This window comes from Oncorhynchus gorbuscha, linkage group LG16, assembly GCF_021184085.1.
Source record: "Oncorhynchus gorbuscha isolate QuinsamMale2020 ecotype Even-year linkage group LG16, OgorEven_v1.0, whole genome shotgun sequence".
Classification (NCBI taxonomy): domain Eukaryota; kingdom Metazoa; phylum Chordata; class Actinopteri; order Salmoniformes; family Salmonidae; genus Oncorhynchus; species Oncorhynchus gorbuscha.
In genome coordinates this window covers 79,120,571-79,142,020 of record NC_060188.1, presented here as the reverse complement: position 1 = coordinate 79,142,020, position 21,450 = coordinate 79,120,571, and the positions used below count along the sequence as shown (strand labels likewise).

General features: G+C 44.5%; 1 pseudogene across 1 annotated transcript in view; it reads left to right on the top strand.

Annotated features, from left to right (window-relative positions):
- The first annotated feature begins 287 nt into the window (after positions 1 to 287).
- Positions 288 to 21,450, top strand: part of LOC123999304 — a 72,497-nt pseudogene continuing 51,334 nt past the window's right edge. Inside the window, exons 1-9 of the transcript XR_006832426.1 lie at positions 288 to 418; positions 3,335 to 3,538; positions 12,928 to 13,157; positions 13,309 to 13,526; positions 13,997 to 14,173; positions 15,103 to 15,290; positions 19,701 to 19,834; positions 20,096 to 20,287; positions 20,549 to 20,702. The product of XR_006832426.1 is annotated as an NAD(P) transhydrogenase, mitochondrial-like (transcript). The remainder of the gene's footprint in view (positions 419 to 3,334; positions 3,539 to 12,927; positions 13,158 to 13,308; positions 13,527 to 13,996; positions 14,174 to 15,102; positions 15,291 to 19,700; positions 19,835 to 20,095; positions 20,288 to 20,548; positions 20,703 to 21,450) is intronic.

The window sequence follows — 21,450 nt, the reverse complement described above, 5'->3', positions numbered from 1 at the left end:
AACATCCAGACGTCAGAAATACCAACGTCTATATTTTGTATTATTTTTTTAATTACTCACTCTCAAGATAAAGCCACATCTTATTTCATGTTATATGTTTATGCAACCATGATTTAATTGCTACATTATGTTCCCAATATGATCAAAAAAGATAAACCCACAATTCAACGTTTTATTCTTGAGCATCACTTTGACAAATAAGTATGGAGTAAATCCTTCTATTGATCATTATGGTGACCACCTCAAAAACGCTTAAATGTCTACTCAAAATTATCTATTTCAATACCCTGGTAGGTAATATGCTGTACTGTTGTTGACTGTATGAAGTGGGCGGTTCTGTCCAATTCATGTAATTTCTTCCGGTTGGAAAGAATTTTCGGCTGTGCTGTGGTTCACAAAATCAAGACAGTCTGCAAAGGTCAGTTGTTTTATTTAAAGAAAGCGTATTTATTTTTTAGACCTGTTGTTTTTTTTTTTTACACACAAACAGCTGTGTTGTGGAAAGTGAAAGCCTCGATGGCCTCCAGTTTGATGCAAAAAAAGCTTAGTTTTTGTTTGTTAGCATTTAGCTAGTTTTGCTGCCGAGTCCTTTCATTCAATAAAAAAGGGAAGTGATGTTCGGCAACTGCTCTAAATCCGTTCTGAACAGATGGCTCGCTATCTGTCCAGCTAATGCACAGTATTTTGAGGCGAAAACTACAAATAATGTCATGCATTTTTACACAGCAAATAATCAGTATATGCTAACTATCATAACCCAAATGGCAAATTGGTGCGGTTGCAATGAATGAATGAATTTGATTATTTTCGTCATTCGCTTTTGTTGGCTCGTGAGATTGCTATGCACGTATGTTTGCATAATTATATTGGCAATATAAACAAATGCCGATTTAACGTATATGTCATAACACTTAAATTCACATCAAAAGCGACATAGGTAGTTAACGTTAAACCAAAGATATCTGGCTGGACTAGCTAGATAGATAGCTGAACAACAATGGTCAGTAGACGGTTTTGGTTTATTAAGCCTGCCAGGCGAATCATATTGCTGACGTGGTATGTATTTCGGTAGCTAGCTAACGTTAGTTTTTAAATTAAGCCCGGTAATTTTGTTATTCTGAAGAAATGAGGTCACACACAAGTTGAAGTTTACAGTGTGGAAAGGAAACCCACTGTTTCTATGAAATCTGCTTGATCAGCATATAGTGCAATAAATTCAAGTTTAATCTGCAGGTAGCATGTCTGCCTTCATTCAGTAGCTAACTAGCTTATGTCAGGACAGAATTTGTAGCATTAGCAAATGCATTCCTCCTTCTAGCACTGAAACTGTTTGGTAAACTAGGCCTAATGAATTGTAAGCCTATACAGTAAACGCACTCTCTAAAGTTCATGGTTTCACAATATCTGACATTCACAGTGCATTCGGAAAGTATTCAGACCCCTTTAATTTTGAAACATTGTTACAGCCTTATTCTAAAATTGATTAAGTAAAACATTTTCCTCAATCTGCACACAATACCCCATAATGACAAAGTGAACCTTATAGTATTCAGACTCTTTGCTATGGGACTTGAAATTGAGCTCAACTGCATCCTGTTTCCATTGATCATCCTTGAGATGTTTCTACAACTTGATTAGTCCACCTGTGGTAAATTAAATTGATTGGACATAATTTGGAAAGGCACACACCTGTCTATATAAGGTTCCACAGTTGACAGTGCATGTCAGAGCAAAACCAAGCCATGAAGTTGAAGGAATTGTCTGTAGACCTCTGAGACAGTGTTATGTCGAGGCAGAGATCTGGGGTAGGGTACCCAAACAGTTCTGCAGCATTGAAGGTCTCTAGGAACACAGTGGCCTCAATCATTCTTAAATGGAAGAAGTTTTGAACCACCAAGACTTCCTAGAACTGGCCGCCCGGCCAAAATGAGCAGTCGGGGAGAAGAGCCTTGGTCAAAAGGTTATCAAGAACCCGATGGTCACTCTGACAGAGCGCTAGAGTTCCTTTGTGGAGATGGGAGAACCTTCCAGAAGGACAACCGTCTCTGCAGCACTCCACCTATCAGGCCTTTATGGTCGTGGCCTGATGGAAGCCACTCTTCAGTAAAAGGCACATGACTGTCCGTTTGCAGTTTGCCAAAATGCACCTAAAGACTCTCAGACCATGAGAAACTAAATTCTCTGGTCTGATGTAACCAAGATTGAAAACTCTGGCCTGAATGCCAAGCGTCACGTCTGGATTAAACCTGGCGCCATCCCTACGGTGAAGCATGGTGGTGGCAACATCCTGCTGTGGGGATGTTTGTCAGCGGCAGGGACAGGGAGACTAGTCAGGATCGAGTTAAAGATGAACAGAGAAAGAGAAACTTTCCAAATACGGTTGTGCCAAGCTTGTAGCGTCATACCCAAGAAGACTTGATGCTGCCACGGGTGCTTCAACAAAGTACAGAGTAAAGTGTCTGATTACTCCATAATTCATTAAAAATAAATGTAAAAAATAACACATTCTAAACCTGTTTTTGCTTTGTCATTATGGGGCATTGTGTATAGATTGAGGAAAAAAAAAAAAGTTTTATTAATTTTAGAATAAGGCTGTAATGTAACTGTGGAAAAAGTCAAGGGGACTGAATACTTTCTGAAAGCACTGTATATTATATAAGATAGAAAGGCACTAAATATCTGGGATCATTATTTTGAATGCTCATACGACTCTTGCTGAACTGACCCTGTTTTCTGTAATGGTGTACTATCTAATCGATACTGCCTGGAACCCCCTAGGGCCTGAACCACACCAGACTCTTCCAGTCAAGAGGTTCACTCTGGTAACAGCTCTTATCTCGACACATCAGGCCTCTGAAGTGACTAAGCCAAACATATTACACACAGCTACACCGGGTCACCGGACCTTTGTGGACATTATATTTGGAGTGTCCTTGACTGCCTTTCCCCCCCTTACTTTACAGCTGGATCCCTGTCAATATGAAAGCCTATTACTAGTTGTACTGATATGCTGAAAACAGTTAAACGGGTATATTTGTGACGCTAGCAATGATTTACTTGCAGTATAAGGACAAATATTTTCCTGTTGCTGCATGATTTTAGGTTAAATGGGCATGTCTGTGTATAGCACACTGGAGCACATTCTTATTGTATTAACTACAGAGTTGTGTGTAAAGATAGACCAGCTGAGGCAGTGGTATAGGGGCTTTTGTTTAGGAACAGAGTTGGGCATGCCACGATAGGTCAGTCGGTTTCTCTACTGTTCACAGTTCACTCTCACAGTCTTGCCCCCCTCTTCTCTTTCCCTTGTTGTGGTGTGTGTGTGTGTTTATAGGAGGAGGTCGATCCGGCTGCACTGCTCCTCCTTGTGTGTCTGCGATGGCGTCGAGCCTTCTGCGTGTGGTGGCTAGCAGCTGCTCTGCTCCACTGTTCAGTGGGGTGGCCTTTGTTTCGCTGCAGGCTAGTGCCCGGTCAGTGAAGGCGCCATGCCTGCGCTTCTTCAGGACTCAGCAAGCTCTCAACCGCTGCGCCAGTCCAGGTAACTAGCATAACTACTCTCCCTCCGACAGCACCCCAGCACTATGCTACAGTAACCCAGGTAACAGCTTGAGCACAATAGCAATTTCAATGCACATACACACCAATGTAAAACACAGGATTGCCTTCTCTTATGCTTAGTTGATCGTTGATCAAAATGTTATCCATAGATTTTGGACAAACATGTAGCCTATCATCCACAGTCGCCTGCTTACTCAGACAATGGCTGTCTTGGTAGTTGTCCGGAGAGGAAGCATGGCAGGGGCCATTTCTTTTGCCACCTCTTTTTTTGCTTTTGTTGCAACCAACCAAGGTCATATTATAGATACTACAGCGAACACTCACAGCTCTTCCTCTTCCCACCCCCTTCTCTCTTGACTATGCGTCCAGCAAAACCTGCAATTAGAGTCAGAAATGTGATGGCGTGTGTGTCTGTATAGCCAGAATTTGCTGGCTGTTTGCATGTTCCAGCTAAGTATTTGACCCCCTCTCAATCAGAAAAATGTCTGGCTCCCAGGTGTTTTTATACAGGTAACGAGCTGAGATTAGGAGCACACTCTTAAAGGGAGTGCTCCTAATCTCAGTTTGTTACCTGCATAAAAGTTACCTGTCCACAGAAGCAATCAATCCAAATCACAAACTCTCCACCATGGCCAAGACCGAAGAGCTCTCCAAGGATGTCAGGGTTGTAGTCCTGCAAGATTGTAGACCTACACAAGGCTGGAATGGGCTACAAGACCATCGCCAAGCAGCTTGGTGAGAAGGTGACAACAGTTGATGCGATTATTCGCAAATCGAAGAAACACAAAAGAACTGTCAATCTCCCTCGGCCTGGGGCTCCATGCAAGATCTCACCTTGTGGAGTTGCAATGATCATGAGAACGGTGAGGAATCAGCCCAGAACTACACAGGAGGATCTTGTCAATGATCTCAAGGCAGCTGGGACCAATCCTGCAGCGCCTGCAAGGTCCCCCTGCTCAAGAAAGCACATATACATGCCTGTCTGAAGTTTGCCAATGAACATCTGAATGATTCAGAGGACAACTGGGGGAAAGTGTTGTGGTCAGATGAGACCAAAATGGAGCTCTTTGGCCTCAACTCGCGGTGTTTGGAGGAGGAGGAATGCTGCCATTGACTCCAAGAACACCATCCTCACCGTCAAACATTGAGGTGGAAACATTATGCTTTGGGGTGTTTTTCTGCTAAGGGGACAGGACAACTTCACTGCATCAAAGGGACGATGGACGGGGCCATGTACTGTCAAATCTTGGGTGAGAACCTCCTTCCCTCAGCCAAGGCATTGAAAATGGATCGTGGATGGGTATTCCAGCATGACAACGACCCAAAACACACGGCCAAGGCAACAAAGGAGTGGCTCAAGAAGAAGCACATTAAGGTCCTGGAGTGGCCTAGCCAGTCTCCAGACCTTAATCCCATAGAAAATCTGTGGAGGGAGCTGAACGTCAGCCTCAACCTTAATGACTTTGAGAAGATCTGCAAAGAGGAGTGGGACAAAATCCCTCCTGAGATGTGTGCGAACCTGATGGCCAACTACAAGAAACCTCTGAACTCTGTGATTGCCAACAAGGGGTTTGCCACCAAGTACTAAGTCATGTTTTGCAGAGGGATCAAATACTTATTTCCCCCATTAAAATGCAAATCAATTTATAACATTTTTGACATGCGTTTTTCTGGATTTTGTTGTTGTTATTCTGTCTCTCACTGTTCAAATAAATCTACCATTACAATTATAGACTGATCATTTCTTTGTCAGTGGGCAAACGTACAAAATCAGCAGGGGATTAAATTATTTTTTCCTCACTGTATATATATGGTATTTAACTGTGTTTTATGTTTTTGAATAATAATAGTGCGTGACCCTGCAGTGGCAAAACATACAGTTGATGTTGGATGTTTACATACACTCAGGTTGGAGTCATTAAAACTTGTTTTTCAACCACTCCACACATTACATTTACATTTAAGTCATTTAGCAGACGCTCTTATCCAGAGCGACTTACAAATTGGTGCATTCACCTTATGACATCCAGTGGAACAGTCACTTTACAATAGTGCATCTAAATATTAAAAGGGGGGGGGGTGAGAGGGATTACTTATCCTATCCTAGGTATTACTTAAAGAGGTGGGGTTTCAGGTGTCTCCGGAAGGTGGTGATTGACTCCGCTGTCCTGGCGTCGTGAGGGAGTTTGTTCCACCATTGGGGGGCCAGAGCAGCGAACAGTTTTGACTGGGCTGAGCGGGAACTGTACTTCCTCAGTGGTAGGGAGGCGAGCAGGCCAGAGGTGGATGAACGCAGTGCCCTTGTTTGGGTGTAGGGCCTGATCAGAGCCTGGAGGTACTGAGGTGCCGTTCCCCTCACAGCTCCGTAGGCAAACACCATGGTCTTGTAGCGGATGCGAGCTTCAACTGGAAGCCAGTGGAGAGAGCGGAGGAGTGGGGTGACGTGAGAGAACTTGGGAAGGTTGAACACCAGTCGGGCTGCGGCGTTCTGGATGAGTTGTAGGGGTTTAATGGCACAGGCAGGGAGCCCAGCCAACAGCGAGTTGCAGTAATCCAGACGGGAGATGACAAGTGCCTGGATTAGGACCTGCGCCGCTTCCTGTGTGAGGCAGAGTCGTACTCTGCGGATGTTGTAGAGCATGAACCTACAGGAACGGGCCACCGCCTTGATGTTAGTTGAGAACGACAGGGTGTTGTCCAGGATCACGCCAAGGTTCTTAGCGCTCTGGGAGGAGGACACAATGGAGTTGTCAACCGTGATGGCGAGATCATGGAACAGGCAGTCCTTCCCCAGGAGGAAGAGCAGCTCCGTCTTGCCGAGGTTCAGCTTGAGGTGGTGATCCGTCATCCACACTGATATGTCTGCCAGACATGCAGAGATGCGATTCGCCACCTGGTCATCAGAAGGGGGAAAGGAGAAGATTAATTGTGTGTCGTCTGCATAGCAATGATAGGAGAGACCATGTGAGGTTATGACAGAGCCAAGTGACTTGGTGTATAGCGAGAATAGGAGAGGGCCTAGAACAGAGCCCTGGGGGACACCAGTGGTGAGAGCGCGTGGTGAGGAGACAGATTCTCGCCACGCCACCTGGTAGGAGCGACCTGTCAGGTAGGACGCAATCCAAGCGTGGGCCGCGCCGGAGATGCCCAACTCGGAGAGGGTGGAGAGGAGGATCAGATGGTTCACAGTATCGAATGCAGCCGATAGATCTAGAAGGATGAGAGCAGAGGAGAGAGAGTTAGCTTTAGCAGTGCGGAGCGCCTCCGTGATACAGAGGAGAGCAGTCTCAGTTGAATGACTAGTCTTGAAACCTGACTGATTTGGATCAAGAAGGTCATTCAGAGAGAGATAGCGGGAGAGCTGGCCAAGGACGGCACGTTCAAGAGTTTTGGAGAGAAAAGAAAGAAGGGATACTGGTCTGTAGTTGTTGACATCGGAGGGATCGAGTGTAGGTTTTTTCAGAAGGGGTGCAACTCTCGCTCTCTTGAAGACGGAAGGGACGTAGCCAGCGGTCAGGGATGAGCGAGGTGAGGTAAGGAGAAGGTCTCCGGAAATGGTCTGGAGAAGAGAGGGAGGGGATAGGGTCAAGCGGGCAGGTTGTTGGGCGGCCGGCCGTCACAAGACGCGTGATTTCATCTGGAGAGAGAGGGGAGAAAGAGGTCAGAGCACAGGGTAGGGCAGTGTGAGCAGAACCAGCGGTGTCGTTTGACTTAGCAAGCGAGGATCGGATGTCGTCGACCTTCTTTTCAAAATGGTTGACGAAGTCATCTGCAGAGAGGGAGGAGGGGGGGGGGGATTCAGGAGGGAGGAGAAGGTGGCAAAGAGCTTCCTAGGGTTAGAGGCAGATGCTTGGAATTTAGAGTGGTAGAAAGTGGCTTTAGCAGCAGAGACTGAGGAGGAAAATGTAGAGAGGAGGGAGTGAAAGGATGCCAGGTCCGCAGGGAGGCGAGTTTTCCTCCATTTCCGCTCGGCTGCCCGGAGCCCTGTTCTGTGAGCTCGCAATGAGTCATCGAGCCACGGAGCGGGAGGGGAGGACCGAGCCGGCCTGGAGGATAGGGGACATAGAGTCAAAGGATGCAGAGAGGGAGGAGAGGAGGGTTGAGGAGGCAGAATCAGGAGATAGGTTTGAGCAGAGGGAAGAGATGATAGGATGGAAGAGGAGAGAGTAGCGGGGGAGAGAGAGCGAAGGTTGGGACTGCGCGATACCATCCGAGTAGGGGCAGTGTGGGAGGTGTTGGATGAGAGCGAGAGGGAAAAGGATACAAGGTAGTGGTCGGAGACTTGGAGGGGAGTTGCAATGAGGTTAGTGGAAGAACAGCATCTAGTAAAGATGAGGTCGAGCGTATTGCCTGCCTTGTGAGTAGGGGGGGAAGGTGAGAGGGTGAGGTCAAAAGAGGAGAGGAGTGGAAAGAAGGAGGCAGAGAGGAATGAGTCAAAGGTAGACGTGGGGAGATTAAAGTCGCCCAGAACTGAGAGGTGAGCCGTCCTCAGGAAAGGAGCTTATCAAGGCATCAAGCTCATTGATGAACTCTCCGAGGGAACCTGGAGGGCGATAAATGATAAGGATGTTAAGCTTGAAAGGGCTGGTAACTGTGACAGCATGGAATTCAAAGGAGGCGATAGACAGATGGGTAAGGGGAGAAAGAGAGAATGACCACTTGGGAGAGATGAGGATCCCGGTGCCACCACCCCGCTGACCAGAAGCTCTCGGGGTGTGCGAGAACACGTGGGCGGACGAAGAGAGAGCAGTAGGAGTGGCAGTGTTATCTGTGGTGATCCATGTTTCCGTCAGTGCCAAGAAGTCGAGGGACTGGAGGGAGGCATAGGCTGAGATGAATTCTGCCTTGTTGGCCGCAGATCGGCAGTTCCAGAGGCTACCGGAGACCTGGAACTCCACGTGGGTCGTGCGCGCTGGGACCACCAGGTTAGGCTGGCCGCGGCCACGCGGTGTGGAGCGTTTGTATGGTCTGTGCAGAGAGGAGAGAACAGGGATAGACAGACACATAGTTGACAGGCTACAGATGAGGCTACGCTAATGCAAAGGAGATTGGAATGACAAGTGGACTACACGTCTCGAATGTTCAGAAAGTTAAGCTTACGTAGCAAGAATCTTATTGACTAAAATTTAAAGGCAATGCTACCAAATACTAATTGCGTGTATGTAAACTTCTGACACACTGGGAATGTGATGAAAGAAATAAAAGCTGAAATATATCATTCTCTACTATTATTCTGGCATTTCACATTCTTAAAATAAAGTGGTGATCTTAACTGGCCTAAGATGGGGGATTTTTACTAGAATTAAATGTCAGGAATTGTGAAACTGTGTTTAAATGTATTTGGCTAAGGTGTATGTAAACTTCCGACTTCAACTGTTCAATGGGTCTTTCTCCATTCTGATTGTTTTCTACTGTTCAATTCAACTTCAGCCTAAAATAATTTCCTGCATTTCATCAATTTCTTCATTTCCTACACTCATTTGAGATAATTTCAAAAATGTCATGTAGAGCTACTTGGGTGAACTGTCTGAATCATGGAAATATGTTTATTCTAATTCTATTGTTAGACTATAAATAATAGTGGGCACTTTGAATACTGTGTTATTTGACATGACAACTAGTGAAAATGCCAGGGAGGAGTTATTGTGACAGGGTTGGAACCAAAGTGATGGTCAGTGTTTCCTAGGGGACCATATAATCTTTGGCTACATTAAATGGTTCTTCATGTAGCCAACATATTCATGCTTAGCCTATTCCTCTTTGATTTAGAAGATACTGTTGCTCAAACAACATGCTAATTTAGGCCAACACCAACACTGGTATTAGCTAGCTACGTTTGCCCTGACTCAGTACATTTATTAGCTCGCTAGCTAACTAGCGATTCTCCTTAGCTAATGTACCTTATTTACTTAAGTATTCAGACCCTTTGCTATGATATTTTATATTGAGTTAAGGTGCATCCTGTTAACATTGCAATTATTTGGAAGGGCAAACACCTGTTGAAATAAGGTCCCACAGTCTACGGTGCATGTCAGAGCAATAAACCAGCCATGAGGTTGAAGGAATTGTCCGTAGAGCTACGAGACAGGATTGTGTCGGCACAGATCTGGGGAAGGGTACCAACAAATGTCTGCAGCATTGAAGGTCCCAAAGAACACAGTGGCCTCCATCATTCTTAAACGGAAGAACCACCAAGACTCATCCTAGAGCGGGCTGCTCTGCTAAACTGAGCAATCAGGGGAGAAGGGCCTCATTCTGACAGAGCTCCATAGTTACTTTGTTGAAATGGGTGAACCAGAAGGACAACTATCTCTGCAGCACCCCACCAATCAGGCTTTTATGGTAGAGTTGTCAGACGGAAGCCACTCCTCAGTAAAAGGCACATGACAGCCCACTTGGAGTTTGCATAAAGGTACCTAAAGGACTCAGACCATGAGATACAAGATTCTCTGGTCTGATGATATCAAAATGAAACTCTTTGGCCTGAATGCCAAGCGTCATGTCTGGAGGAGACCTGGCACCATCCCTACGGTGAAGCGTGTTGGCAGCATCATGCTGTGGGGGTGTTTTTCAGCGTCAGGGACTGGGAGTCTAATCCTGATAGATGTATGGAGAGGTCCTTGATGAAAACCTGCTTCAGAGCACTCAGGATGTCAGACTGGGGAAAAGGTTCACCTCCCAACAGTACAACGACCCTAAGCACACAGCCGGGACAAGTCTCAATGTTCTTGAGTTTCCCAGCCAGAGCCCGGACTTTAACCCGATCGAACATCTCTAGAGAGACCTGAAAATAGCTGCGTAGCGACGCTCCCCATCCAACCTAACAGAGCTTGAAACGATCTGTAGAGAAGAATGAGAGAAACTCTCCAAATACAGGTGTGCCAAGATTGTAGCATCATACCCAAGAAGACTTGAGTCTCTAACTGCTGCCAAAGGTGCTTCAACAAAGTACTGAGTAAAGGGTCTGAATACTTATGTAAATGTGATATTTCAGTTTTGATTTTAAAATAAATACATTTTCTAACATTTGTAAAATCCTGTTTTTGCTTTGTCATTATGGGGTATTGATGGGGGGGGGGGGATTTAATCCATTTTTAGGATAAGGTTGTAACGTAACAAAATGTGGAAAAAGTAAATGAAAGCACTGTAGCTACTAGAACTAACATGTTAGTAACTCGCTACAATCACATGGTACAGTGTAGTCAGAAAGCAGTTTTAGTTATACCGGCAGGCCTTGGTGGCAATAAATTAATAAAACCAAAAGCTTACCTTGCCTTGAAATAGTTCCAGTGTTGGACAGCCATAGCCACCTAGCTAACATAGCATCCCTCTTTGTTTGAGCCGGGTGTTTGAGTAGGCTAAACTAGCTAGTTGCATTCAGCTAGCAGAGTGAATACAACCAAATCTAGCTAGCCAGCTCTTGCCCTCTCGCTTTCAGTACTAGATTCATTTTCTGATCCTTTGATTTGATTGACATGTAAATTCATGCTGCAAGAGCTCTGATAGGTTGGAGGACATGCTCCGGAAGTTGTCATAATTACTGTGTAAGTCTGTGGAACGTACCCAGAGGAGGACAGGTGTTAGCTGTTACACCATGGTGCTAACCAACAGAGTGCTGTTGAGGCTACTGTAGACCTTCATTGCAAAACGGTGTGTTTGAATCAATTATTTGGTGACGTGAATGTATATAGTTTTATCTAAAGATGCAAACTTTTAAAAATGTTTCCATTTTTATCAAATTCACCTAGGATGGTCCTCTTCCTCTTTGGAGGAGTCTCCATTGCATGCCTTGGTGATCTTGTATGTGTAATTGTGCGCTGATGTGTTCGTTTGGTGTGGTTGTAGCTGTACTCTGCAAGTCTTTTTGAGACAGGCCTGTCATGATTGACGTTCTTGGCACTCTGACTGCTGGCAGATGCTTTTCCTGGCAGAGTATCAACTGAAGGGGCCAGGGCGTAGCAGCTATCTGAGAAGACATGTCTGCTAAACACATCTTTACATTGTTGTCTCCATAACTGTCGCTTTCACCTATTGGTGAACCACATCAGCCTTATATCTCTGCCTCATTAACCAGTAGCAGCACTGCTTATCTGATACTTCAATGTCTGATTTATATCTATACTGGAATGCACATTACTGCCAGTAAATTGTCATTTGCTTTCAGAATAACAATTAGAGCTAAAACACCTGTTCTTGGGGTCAGTCTTGTGGTTCACTCTGCTCTGAGTCAGTATAGGGTGGTGACAGCCAGACATTCCAATGCTGTTTATCTATAGACCAAGAGTGGAAATTTCCGAAGGGGGCATGTGATCTTTCTTACAATGAAGGCAGTAGACACCGTCACAGTAAACACACTCTTGGTAGAATTGACAAATTGTAGCCTATAAAAAGGTGAAAATGTGATTTTGACCAATGCCCAATGAAGAGTATTATATATAGAGATTTTTGTCGTAAGCAATGGGTCTTTCTTCTTGAGTCATCTATTTATGTTTTGCACTGATAGCAGAATGCATCTACCAGTATCCAAACATGGCCACACAGTTCAGATGGTAGAGGAGGAAGCTTATGTCTTATAAGGAGGATTTGTCACAGACAGTTGAGTGGTTTATTGTACACAGAAGTTTCAAAGGTCTCCAAAGTAGTGTAAAATGTCCCTCTGATTAGCAGCGATTGTTGTAAACTACTGTGCATCATATATCCTACCCCTCCCAATTCCACCTCATTCATGAGTGCAGAGTAACTGATAGGGCAGGGAATTGCCAGGGACCTCACTATGCAATATTATCGCAATGCTTAGGTGCCGATACGATATGTATCACGATTCTATATGTATTGCTATTCGATATACCAAACATTTCTCACCGTATGTCTGCTGCAGAGGGACAAGATGGAGCCATGAGAACGAGTTTTTTATCAATCGTGGAAATAAAAGTGCTCAAAACATATTGGCTCACTAATTAAAAAGAAAAATGGACAACAAGCTAAGTTTTGGTGCGACCTTGTGAAAACTATACGATTCGATATATCATTAAATAATATCCCAATATGTAACTATGTAATTCCCCCCCCATCACTAGTAGTAGATATTTAGTTTTAAATTGGTCAACTGTTTTATGAATGTTGAATGCTGTACATAATACGTTTTGAAACCCAAGGCTCCAACTTGATATCATCTTCAGCAAATTGGTAAATTTATTACAATACATGTCAACATATGAAAATGGCAGCATAGCTTCATAATGTGGTATTTCTAGTTTTCTGAATGCGGATGTTTTTAAGATTTACCTAGTTTTCTTCAACATATCTTTGCAGGTTACTCTTTGCTGTATGAATAAAACTTACCTTAGAATTGTGTTACTGTTCTTCCAGGTATTCCCTATAAGCAGCTGACAGTGGGTGTACCGAAGGAGATCTTCCAGAATGAGCGTCGTGTGGCTCTGTCCCCGGCCGGAGTGCAGGCCCTTATCAAACAGGGCTTCAACGTGGTGGTGGAGTCTGGGGCAGGAGATCCCTCCAAGTTCCCCGATCAACACTACATCCAGGCTGGAGCCACCATCAAAGATGTCAAAGATGTCCTGGCCTCTGATGTGCTGGTCAAGGTAAGGGAAGATGCTGTGTAAGTGATGAAAATAGGGTGGATAGTCATTCAACCCTCATTTGCTGCCATGGTAACCATTGTATCGCGCAAGGGATTTTTACATCAAACGTCTCTATTGCTTGTCTCTGTCTGTGTTTGTCTGTCTCTCTCAGGTGCGTGCTCCCGTCTTCAACCCTGAGCTGGGAGCCCATGAGGTGGAGCTGATGAAGGAGGCAGCCACTCTGTTCAGCTTCATCTACCCGGCCCAGAACCCTGAGCTGATGGACATGCTGTCCCAGAGGAAGGCCACTGTGCTGGCCATGGACCAGGTGCCCCGTGTCACCATCGCACAGGGCTACGACGCTCTCAGCTCCATGGCTAACATTGCAGGGTGAAGACGGTATGGGTGGTGTGAGGGAGGGGAGGGTGGACTCCCAGAGCTGTGCCACTGGCCTTTTTCTTGCTAATGTGCTTTATTTGTGTAGCTTACAATTACAAATGGCTAAATGGTGAGATGATGCTGGAAGACTAGAGAGCCAAGTAAAAGCTGAATCTTCAAAGGTACAAATTTATGTCCAAGACAAGTATTTTGAAATGCAACTAGAATGAACGAGCCTGTGTCTGAGGCAGTTTGTTTTAATGAGGGAGGTTGTCATGTCAGTAAATGGAAAACATTTGTGTTGAATGCACTTATCTTGGTCAGCTCACTACTGTGTCTGTCCAGCTGCATCATCTTGTGTGTGTGTCTCTGTGTGTGTGGTCCACTTGGCAGAGTAAATTGCTTGTGATGTGTTTTGAGGCTGGGTAGACGTGCTCTGACAGTATTTGTAATTGGCCATTTTTCTGTCTCTGTGTTTCCAGATACAAAGCTGTGGTGCTGGCAGCCAACAGCTTCGGGCGCTTCTTCACTGGACAGATCACTGCTGCTGGGAAGGTCCCACCTGCTAAGGTGCTGATCATTGGAGGAGGAGTAGCAGGCCTGGCTGCTGCTGGTACTGCCAGATCCATGGGTGCTATCGTCAGGGGCTTTGACACTCGGTGAGTGGGACCACCCAACCCTGGACATTCAGTTATTACTTTACCAATGAAATCACTGTGAGTCATTGGTTGGTTCATTATCACATTATAGAGCTGCCCCCATATTTGTTTTGAGATTTAATTAAAAAAAAAAATTTGTCACATGCTTCGTAAACAACAGGTGTGGACTAACAGTGAAATGCTTACTGATGGGTCCATCCCAATAAAGCACAGAGAAAAAGAAAGAAATAATAGGAAAATAATAACAGGAAGAATAAATCCACAATGAGTCACGATAACTTGGTTACATACACGCGGTACCAGGACCGAGTGCAGGGGTACATGTAGGGATAAAGTGACTAGGCAACAGGATAGATGATAAACAATAACAGCAGAGTCAAAAGAGTTGCTATTTGAAGGGTCAATGCAGGTAGTCCGGGTAGCTATTTGGTTAACTATTTATGGCTTGGGGGTACAAGCTGTTTTTAAAAAACCCTGATAAAATGTTACAAATGATTTCTGACCAGATTCCTTCTCCTTTGCTTTTATTTCAACTAACTCACCCCAGATTGGCTGCTGTCTAAGTCTCTTTAGTGGATTTGAAAGTGTGATGTTGCTAATTCTCCAGTTGGTGGTAGTAGCTCCATTACATATGACAACTTGCAGCTCATTGTCTTTAGAAAACTGCAGATTGCTTCCACTTACTTTAAAGGGTGGAATAATGGGATAAAACGCTGTTCTTTACTGTTTTTACTCTCCAGATTCAAAGATTTGAATCTCCCCACCCTGACCATTGTGTAACATTGTTTACTACTTGGAGATTTTACAACAATCATAGACATAGCCTAAGATCCTGCAGTGATGCTTTTGAATGTAATCAGGGTCTTTCATTAAGCACACCGTTCCTCTTGCCAGTGCCTTCCATGACATTCCCTGTGTTCCCTCCCCAGAGCGGCAGCCTTAGAGCAGTTCAAGTCTCTGGGAGCTGAGACTCTGGAGGTGGACATTAAGGAGGCTGGCGACGGTCAGGGCGGCTACGCCAAGGAGATGTCCAAGGAGTTCATCGAGGCTGAGATGAAGCTGTTTGCTAAGCAGTGTCTGGAAGTAGACATCCTCATCAGCACGGCACTCATCCCCGGTTTGTACAGTGATCTAAGCAACCACACCTCACTACCCCCATTTATCCCCTCCCACAGGGAGATGCCCCCCACTACCCCCATGTCTATGTATTTATTTATTTCACCATTATTTAACCAGGTAAGCTAGTTGAGAACAAGTTCTCATTTACAACTGCGACCTGGCCAAGATAAAGCAAAGCAGTGCGACACAAACAACAACAGTGTAGTTACACATGGAATAAACAAGCGTACAGTCAATAACACAATAGAATAAGGAAAGTCTATATACAGTGTGTGCAAATGGCGTGAGGAGGTAAGGCAATAAATAGGCCATAGTAGCAAAGTAACTACAGTTTAGCAAATTAGATGATGATGATCAAGTAGAAATACTGGTGTGCAAAAGAGCAGAAAAGTAAATAAAAATATGGGGATGAGGTAGGTCGATTGGATGGGCTATTTACAGATGGGCTATGTACAGCTGCAGTGATCTGTTAGCTGCTCAGATAGCTGATGTTTAAAGTTAGTGAGGGAAATAGAAGTCTCCATCTTCAGCGATTTTTGCAATTCGTTCCAGACGTTGGGAGCAGAGAACTGGAAGGAAAGGCGGCCAAAGGAGGTGTTGGCTTTGGGGATGACCAGTTAGAGATATACCTGCTGGAACGCATGCTACGGTTGGGTGTTGTTATTGTGAGTTGAGATAGTGAGCTTTACCTAGCAAAGACTTATAGATGACCTGGAGCCAGTGGGTCTGGCAACGAGGGCCAGCCATCTAGAGCATACAAGTCGCAGTGGTGGGTGGTATATGGGGTTTTGGTGACAAAACGGATGGCACTGTGATAGACTGGATTCAATGTGCGGAGTAGAGTGTTAGAGGCTAATTTGTAAATGACATCGCCGAAATCGAGGATCTGTAGGATAGTCAGTTTTACGAGGGTATGTTTGGCGGCGTGAGTGAAGGAGGCTTTGTTGCGAAATAGGAATCCAACTCTAGATTTAATTTTGGATGGGAGATGCTTAATGTGAGCCTGGAAGGAGAGTTTACAGCCTAGCCAGACACCTAGGTGTTTGTAGTTGTCCACATATTCTAAGTCAGAACCGTCCAGAGTAGTGATGCTGGTTGAAAAAGCATGCATTTAGTTTTACTAGCATTTAAGAGAATTTGGAAGCCACGGAAGGAGTGTTGTATGGCATTGAAGCTCGTTAACAGTGTCCAAAGAAGGGCCAGGTGTATACAGAATGGTGTCATCTGTGTAGAGGTGGATCAGGGAATCACAATCAGCAAGAGCGACATCGTTGATATATACAGAGAAAAGAGTCGGCCTGAGAATTGAACCCTGTTATACCCCCATAGAGACTGCCAGAGGTCCGGACAACAGGCCCGCCGATTTGACTCACTGAACTCTGTCTGAGAAATAGTTGGTGAACCAGTCAAGGCAGTCATTTGAGAAACCAAGGCTGTTGAGTCTGCCGATAAGAATACGGCGATTGACGGTCGAAAGTCTTGGCCAGGTCGATGAAGACTGCTACACAGTACAATCTTTTATCGATGGCGATTATGATATCGTTTAGTACCTTGAGCGTGGCTGAGGTGCACCATTGACCAGCTCGGAAACCGGCTTGCACAGAGAAGGTACGGTGGGATTCGAAATTGTCAGTGATCTGTTTATTAACTTGGCTTTCGAAGTCTTTAGAAAGGCAGATTAGATATAGGTCTATAACAGTTTGGGTCTAGAGTGTCACCCCCTTTGAAGAGGGGGATGACCGCGTCAGCTTTCCAATCTTTAGGGATCTCGGACGATACGAAGGAGAGGTTGAACAGACTGGTAAAATAGGGGTTTTAACAATGGTGACGGATAATTTTAGAAAGCAAGGATCCTGGTTGTCTAGCCCAGCTTATTTGTACGGGTCTAGGTTTTCCAGCTCTTTCAGAATATCTGGTTTTGGGTGAAGGAGAAGCTGGGGAGGCTTGGGCAAGTAGCTGTGGGGGGTGCGGAGCTTTTGGCCGGATAAAAAAAAAATATATATATATATTTTTTTAAACCTTTTTATTTAACCAAGCAAGTCAGTTAAGAACAAATTCTTATTTTCGATGACAGCCTAGGAACAGTGGGTTAACTGCCTGTTCAGGGGCAGAACGACAGATTTGAACTTGCAACCTTCCGGTTACTAGTCCAACGCTCTAACCACGAGGCTACCCTGCCGCCCCAGTTGGGGTAGCCAGGAGGAAAGCATGGCCAGCCGTAGAGAAATGCTTATTGTGGATTTATCGGTGGTGACAGTGTTACCTAGCCTCAGTGCAGTGGGAGCTGCTAGGAGGTGCTCTTGTTTTCCATGGACTTTAGTGTCCCAAAACTTTTTGGCATTTGAGCTACAGGATGCAAATTTCTGTTTGAAAAAGTTAACCTTTGCTTTCCTGATTGACTGTGTGTATTGGTTCCTGACTTCCCTGAACAGTTGCATATCACGGGGACTATTCGATGCTATTGCAGTCCGCCACAGGATGTTTTTGTGCTGGTCGAGAGCAGTCAGGTCTGGAGTGAACCAAGGGCTACATCTGTTCTCCCGCAGGGAGATGCCCCTCACTACCCCGATCTATCCCCTCCTTCAGGGAAACGTCCCTCACTACCCCAATCTCTTTGTCCTCTTAATCTACTGGCTTTACTTTCCCTTTACATCTTAAGCTGCACTGCAGTCCTCCTGGTCTGATCTGTTTGTGTTCTGGCCTACTCACACCATTGTCATCAAACAGTTTGGCTTCGGAGCAGGAGATCTGGCAACCAGGCTATTGTCACCCCTGATTTCACCCATTTGTTTTGTTCTACCTCAATCATGTATGAAATGCATGTATTGCTATGGTCAGCTCTCATCTGTCCAATCCTCTGAGACACTAAGCTGCTTTAAGGCTCCATCAGCTCAGTTACCTAGTGTAGTTAAGGTAGTGTTTAGGTCCTATCCATCTGGTTAACTCTGCCCCTCAAGGCTGAGTTGATATTATTCCGTTCCTGTAGCAGCCTATAACAGACCACAGAGACACCATAGAGATATTGCTATGATCAAATCAAGCTTTGTAAACAGCTCATTTCAGACATGGAATGCAACTCAATGTGATTTTAAAAAACATGATACAAAAGAATAGCAATAAAAACTGAACGACTAAATAGCACACAAGGAAAAGCAAAACTCTACATTCTCATCCCTTGTTTACATTGGTTGACGGCTGTGATAAGATATGCAGCCGTACAGTGCCTTGCAAAAGTATTCAACCCCCTTGGCGTTTTTCCTATTTTTGTTGCATTACAACCTGTAATTTAAATGGATTATTATTTGGCGGAGATTGGAGTATCTGTCCATAGGACCACTTTAAGCCGTACACTCCACAGAGCTGGGCTTAGGCCACAGAGCTGTGGCCAGAAAAAAAGTATTCCAGAGATTTGAGACTGGGACGGAGGTTCACCTTCCAGCAGGACAATGACCCAAAGCATACTGCTAAATCATCACTCGAGTGGTTTAAGGGGAAACATTTAAATGGCACGGAATGGTCTAGTCAGAGCCCAGACCTCAATCCAATTGAGAATCTGTGGTATGACTTAATTATTGATGTACACCAGCGAAAGCCATCCAACATGAAGGAGCTGGAGCAGTTTTGCCTTGAAGAATGGGCAAAAATCCCAGTGGCTAGATGTGCCAAGCTTATGGAAACATACCCCAAGAGACTTGCAGCTGTCATTGCAAAATGTGGCTCTACAAAGTATTGGCTTTGGGGGGAGTGAATAATTATGCATGCTCAAGTTTTCAGTTTTTTTTTCTTTGTTTGACAAGAAAAAATGTTTTTGCATCTTCAAAGTGGTAGGCATATTGTGTAAATCAAATGATACAAACCCCCGTCCCCCCCCCCCAAAAAAATCCATTTTAATTCCAGGTTGTAAGGCAACAAAATAAGAAAAATGCCAAGGGGGGTGAATACTTTCACACGCCACTATAGTTATGAATGACATTCTCCTCTCCACTGACTTCATGTGCCCTAGGGCATGTTGTCCTGTCCCCTATACTAATGCTACTGTCCTGTTGCTTGGAGAGACCGACTCCTTTTGTCTGGTTGACACCAGCCTACCCTAGCTTGATCAGTACTGATGTCTTCTGTTCTGACCAGTTCGACATGATTTTGAAAGAGTTTCTCTGTGTTCTCATGAGATCTGTTGACTTGAAAGCTAGTGTAAACATCAGAAGAGACCTGAACATTGCCTAGAGTAAACCGAGAACAACAAACTGCAATTTGTTTATTTTCCAGGGTTAGATTCATTGTCATTTAAATCCATATTTGAAGACTTTATTGTACAGAAGGCTGAATAGAGGTCAGCTGCTGATAGAGCACCCTGTTGGTACTGCAGACAAGACCCCTTTGTCACCATGGTGATGTGTCCTGTCGCCAGGTCGCAAGGCTCCCATCCTGATCACCAAGGATATGGTGGAGAGCATGAAGGATGGCTCTGTGGTGGTGGACCTGGCTGCTGAGGCTGGAGGAAACATTGAGACCACGGTGCCTGGAGAACTGTCTGTACACAAGGTCAGATGGGCCTGTCCACAGTCGCTTATCATTATTACCTTCAATTTCATTATCACTGTTTTCCCTTGTGATGTTGTGGTGAACCGGCTCCTTATTGTCAGTCATTTTGTTAGCTTCTGTGTTTGGTTTCCCTAGCACTGAAATCATACTACCAGTTCACCTTGTTGCAGTATTGTAATTCAGTCCCATTTTAACCGGTCAAAGTGAGAGTGCACAATTTTGGTCTTCAATAAAATAATGGCTTATGTGATTTGTTCTTAGGGTGTGACCCACATTGGCTTCACCGACCTTCCCAGCCGCCTGCCCACCCAGTCCAGCACCCTGTACTCAAACAACCTGACCAAACTCATCCGTGCCATCAGCCCTTCTACTGAGAACTTCAACTATGAGGTCAAGGAGAAGTTTAACTACGGAACCATGGACCATGTCATCAGAGGATCTGTTGTCATGCAGGTGAATCATCTGGGTTAAATGGGTTTGGTTTCCTTGGTTATCTGTTTTTAGATAAGACTGGTTAATTAGATAATGTTGACACTATACTCTAGTTCTACAGTTGACAAATTAAAATAGTCTTTGTTGGTTTGTTTGGTGATAATGAAGTGTTTTGATAGTGTTTGGTGAAAATGAAACTTTGATCTCAAATGTACATCCATGCATGGTTGACTTTTGTTTGTTTGGCGTTCTCTATGATTTCCACCTTTCTATCTGGTGCAGAATGGAACCAACCTCTTCCCAGCTCCTCTGCCCGATAACATCCCAGTGGCAGCCCCTCCCAAACCCAAGAGCAAGCAGGAGTTGGCTAAGGAGAAGGCTGCTGCCGTGTCCCCCTTCAAGGCTACCCTAACCACCGCTGGCATGTACACTGGAGGTGAGACACACCATTACTGACTGCCTAGACACTTCATTCATTTATACTTACAGTGCCTTTAGAAAGTATTCACACCCCTTGAATTGTTCCAGATTTTGTTGTGTTACAGCCTGCATTTAAAATGGATTACATTGACATGTTTTGGTCACTGGCCTACACACAATACCCAATAATGTCAAAGTGGGATTATGTTTTTCAAAATGTTTACAAATGAAAGGCTGATTATGTCTTGAGTCAGTAACTATTCAATACCTTTGTTAGGGCAAGCCTAAATAAATTCAGGAGTTAACATTTGCTTAACAAGTCACACAATAAGTTACATGGACTCAATAGTGTTGAACACATATTTTAGAATGACTACCTATTCTCTGTACCCTACACATACAGTTATCTGTAAGGTCTCTGTCGTGCAGTGAATTTCAAACACAGATTCAACCACGGACATCAGGGAGGTTTACTAATGCCTCGCAAAGGGCACCTATTGGTAGATGGGTAAAAATAAAAAGCAGACATTGAATATCTGTTTGAGCATGTTGAAGTTATTAATTAAATTATGGATGGTGTATCAATATACCCAGTCACTACAAAGATGCAAGCATCCTTACTAACTTGGTTGCCGGAGAGGAAGGAAACAGCTTAGGGATTTAACCATTAGGCCAATGCATTGGTGACTTTAAAGCCGTTAGTTTAATGGCTGTGATAGTAAACTGTAGTTACTCCACAATACTAAGCTAACTGACAGAGTGAA